Consider the following 4,799-nt stretch of genomic DNA (forward strand, 5'->3'; position numbering starts at 1 on the left):
GCATGTACCAGCCGTGAGGCCTGGGCAAGGGCCTGGCTTCTCCAAGCCTTGCTGCCTCCTCTGTGGATAGGAACTCATTACATTTCCCTCCTGGGAAGCTGTGGGGACATCTGTCAATTGCAGAACCTGGCAGAAGAGAAGGCTCCCCAGGGAGAAGCTCCTGCACCTCCCAGGGTCTGGAGAGACATGGGCTTTTGCTTCGAGTCCCACAGCTCCCCTCTGAGTTTTAGAAGGTGCGTCCTCCACAACACCTACACCAGCCCCACACCAGCCTCTGGGCCCTCCCTGCGCTCCCTCTGCATCTGTGGAAGCTTGGAGGTAAATGTCACTTTGGTTGCTGATCTAGGTGGAACAGCTCTTTCCCTCCCCACTTCTCCCCCCCTCTTCCCCTGTCCCCAGAAGGGGAGGTGGGAACAGCCTGGGCGCAGAGCCCACTGAAGTACTCATGGAAGGCAGAACCATGGGCCAGGGCTGCAGCCCAGGTTCGTGTCACAGCCTCCTGCTAGTCTTACTCAGCTTCTGTAGATTTTGTTGAATACATGCTTCTCAGTTTGTTGCAGTCCTTTGACCAATCCCTAGAGACTCTGAATGGTTGTCTTTGTCATCCTGACCAGCATGTCAGATGTCCTCTATGGGGACAGTTGGGGTCCCTGAGCTCCCTGCACTGCCACCTGGAGGCCCCACTTCTCCTTGCTGTTCTTCACATGCCCCTGCCTCAGGGCCTTTGCATGTGTGGTTCCTGCTGCTTGCAATGCTTTCTCCAGATACACCCAAGTCACTTTTCAACCTCTTTTGGTGTCTGCTCAAATGCTGCCTTCCTGCAAACAAAAAGGCCTTGCCAGCAGCCAGGTAAATTAAGAAAAAACATAAACATTAAAATACGGATTCAATTTATCTTTTTTTTTTTTTTAAAGCCCTCCCCCTCCCCGCCCCAGTCAATACGGATTCAATTTAATATTCTTTCCAACACTTAATAAAACCAGCAACTGTTTCCCGGTGGTCTCTATACTCCTTGTGCTTGAAGTTCAGTAGAAACTCAAAAGGAGACGGTGTTTGTGAAGTCTGAGTGCCATCTGCACAAAGTTGTCCAGCTCTCCGGGGTGGGGTGGTGTCACGTATGACAGGGCGCCCACTGCATCCTTGCCTTCTTCCTGGGTTGCTTTCCCATCTGGAGCTCCTGTCCCCTGCTGACAAGCACACGGTCACCTGTTTATTGTCTCCACCACGTCAGGGCACGGCTTGTGTCTACTGACCCCTGCATTTGCAGTACCTCGTCCAGGATGAGGCCTGGCGCAGCAGGGGTGCAGCATTTGCTGAGTGGTGTAGCGCAGCGGTGGCCAAACGGTGGTCCGTGAGGTCCGAAAGACTGGCGACCGCTGGTGTAGAGGACACAGTCCGTGTACGCAGGGAGAAGTAGTCTTCTTAGGAGGGTGGCTCCTGTCATGTGCAAAGCTGTTCTCTGAGCTCACCATGTGGGTGCATGTGGAAAGAGGGGGACAGCCATGGAGGCTCAAAAGAGCCAAAGGCAGTGCATGTGGGGCGAGAAGTGGGGCGGTGGGAGAGCGGGAGCCAGCTGATGGCCGAAGGCTCAGAGCTGCAGGCACAGAGATGGGGAGAGATCCAGTGATGGTCACTCTGAAAAATGCCCTTCCGAGTGTGTCTTTAGGCTTGTGGAGGGAGGGTGAAGGAACCTCTGCCCTAACCCCCAAACCTTCCGGACAGGGCTGCTCCCTGATCCCTACAGTATCTTAGGAAGGGGGCCCTGGTGAGGCCCTGTGAAGAGGGGTGAAAAGACAGAACTAGACAGAGGAGCCCTGGCCGGGTAGCTCAGTTGGTTAGTCTCGATTCACCAAGGTTGCAGGTTCGATCCTGTCAGGACACATACACGAAGCAATCAATGCACACATAAATAAGTTGGACAACAGATGGATGCTTCTCTAAGAGCAGTATGTTGGAACTACATTTGAGACAGAAAACTCAATGCCTCTTGTTAGAGGGACGGACGAACACAGGTGCATCCAGGTGGTGCAGTGCTGTGTGGTCCCAGTGCGGACACGGGGGTCAGGACATACGAATGGGGGGTGGGCCTTCCTGTTCCACGGTGCCCTCAACACCTGGCGGTGATCTGGGATGAGCTGGGGAGGCACCCAGGACAGTGGCACCTCTGCATCGTCCTCACAGGCCAAGGCCCGTGCTTTGGTAGGTCTGGCAGCGAGTGTCTGCTCCCCTATCCCGCGGACGACTTCCCCCAGCAGCCCCCCCCCACCCTCCCCCCGGCTCCCGTGTAGTGAACACATGAGGACAGGTGCCTGAACAGTCTGTTTCCAAACCCTCACAACGGCGCCAACACCTCCCACCCCGGCTGCACCGAGCAGTTCCCCGAGAGGCGTATTTTTATGCACACTGACCGTCAATATCCAATACAAGTCTGAGGCAAAGACAACTTTTTATTGAACTTGGCTTTGATGAGTACTGACAAACCCTGCAGACACTAACACAAGTGGTCGTAAACAAACAGTCCTTGCCAGCAGTCAGGTAAGTTCAGAGAAAACACACAAAAATCAAAATATGGACTCAATTTCATATTTTTTTCCAACACTAACAACTGCTTTATACTCCCCTTTGTGCTTTCAGCTCAGTAAAAGTTAGAAAGGACAATACGCTGTAAAGTGTGATACCAAATCGTACAGACGATTGTTTTACAAAATACTGTAAGATCGACAGCATTAAATTATTTCCTATTTTGGACTGCCAAGTCCCCTTGGCGATTTTACCTAGGAAAATAGCATGCATCAAGTAGAAAACCAGTATTCTAAATAGTTTATCTGACATTCTTGTATGTATACGTAATGAGAATTTTAAAAAATTGTTTTTTTTTTTCTTTTGTAGCCAAAATTTAGGCATTAAAAATAAGCCACAGTAAACCTACTGGACTTACCCACAAAATGGAGTAAGTTAGGACAGAGTCAGAGGACAGATGGAACCCAAGACACACTGTTCCTTCAGGACCCAGTCCGCAGGCAGGCACGTGCAGGAGCACGCACAGGGCACTCGCTGGTAGCCCAGAAGAGACAGGTGACATACAGCGCTACGAAGAGAAGGTCCTGCACACATCACGACAATAAATGTGCCATTTTTTGCCCTAGAATGTTTTGCTAAGACATCTTAACATGGCTGGATTACATGGCCCATTTGACTATAAGACCTATCTTTAAAGCTGAAATAAAAGTTGTTAGAAAAATAATTTGACCAATAATGATACTTTTGTAAAAAAAATGAAGTTAAAAATATCTGACAACTCAAATCTAATCTTTTCACACATCAGTTCTGGTTTTGAATGACTTTTAAGTATGATGTCGAATGTAGCTCACTAAAACCATGCAGCCACAAGGTCATCTTGTATGAAGACGTCTCACTACAAGAGCTAACAGCAGCACTTTCTTTCTTCCTGACCTAATTGTGACACTTCGTTATAGAGCAGGCAGAGAACAGTTCCCCTTCCTTCGCAGCAGGGCCTTCCTGCGTAAGTCTGCCCCCCTGGTCATGTGATTAAGGAAACCACTCAGCTGGACCATGTCATCCCAGAAGGCCTTTCTTCCGAAGCCACAGCCCTGACCAGGGAGGGGTGGCACCCCGGGCCCTCAGCTGGGAAGTAGCAATGTGGGCTGGCCCTGGCTTTGGTGAGAAACTGGGGCTCCTGCTTGGGGGGAGGGAGGCTTTCACTCTAGGAGGCCTGAGATCCCTGAGTGGAGAGCAGGCTGGGGAAGCACTGGGCACTTGAGGCAAAACTGTGTGTCCCCCAGTTACGACTGCATCTTTAGGTCTGCAATTTGTTATTGTGCAAACTCAGAATGAGCCGGGCCAGGGGCTTTTCTGACGCGACCCCTGACTCCCGAGTCTGCATCTCACCCCTCATTCAGGCTCTGGGATCAGATTAAGGATTAAGCAGCGCTGCTCCAAGTTGCATTTGTTTCTCCAACTATAAGTCTGTGTGCCTCCCACCTTTCTAATTAAAATGAGGACTTTATAAAAATCTGCTAGTGCATGATTCAGCATTTCAGATATTAGGTAACTATGAACAAGTAAATACACACAAATGGTCCTGGCAGTTGCTCGCCGGCCTCCCAGCAGGAGCTCGGTCTCCGGGTGCTGTGGCCAGGCCTTGGAGCACTGTTTTCACTTAAGATGGGAGAGCTGCTCATGTGGACGCCCGGCGATAGGCCGCTGGCACAGACTTTTACGTATACAGAGCAGCCAGAGCACGATGACTGGACGGGGGTGCGCTGGGGGGCGCTGTTCTCCGATGAGGACACTTTGGGCTGTCTGAGAGGTAGCAACACAGGGAAGGCCACAGGCCACGGGCTCTGCTCTCCTGCCCCCACTAGAAGGCTCATCCCCAGCTGTATTTCGGATTCAAAGAGTCATCCGATCAAAAACTGCCCACTACCCACAGAGCCTGGGAGCAAAGCCTAGGTGCTTTTTAAATGGAGACTTACGTGAAAAACCACCAGAAATCAGCCAAGCAGGCAGACACGAGTACCCAAGCTGTGCACAGGCGGACAGCCAATGGAGTCTAACCCCAGGCTGTCACTTGCCAGCATCATCTATCAGTGGTGAAGGTCACATGCTCTCGGCTCCCACGCTAGGGGAGTCACCAAGGTTCCACGAGTGTGGAAATCCTGGTGAGCGCCAGCACAAACCGTGTTTGTAGTGAAACTTCAACCAAGATGCCCACAGCAGCGTCATGGCTCACACTCTGACCCTCTATATACAATTTATAAAGCAATAAAAAACACCAC

The sequence above is a fragment of the Myotis lucifugus genome, unplaced genomic scaffold (genome assembly GCF_000147115.1).
Source record: "Myotis lucifugus unplaced genomic scaffold, Myoluc2.0 scaffold_682, whole genome shotgun sequence".
NCBI classification, from domain to species: Eukaryota; Metazoa; Chordata; class Mammalia; order Chiroptera; family Vespertilionidae; genus Myotis; species Myotis lucifugus.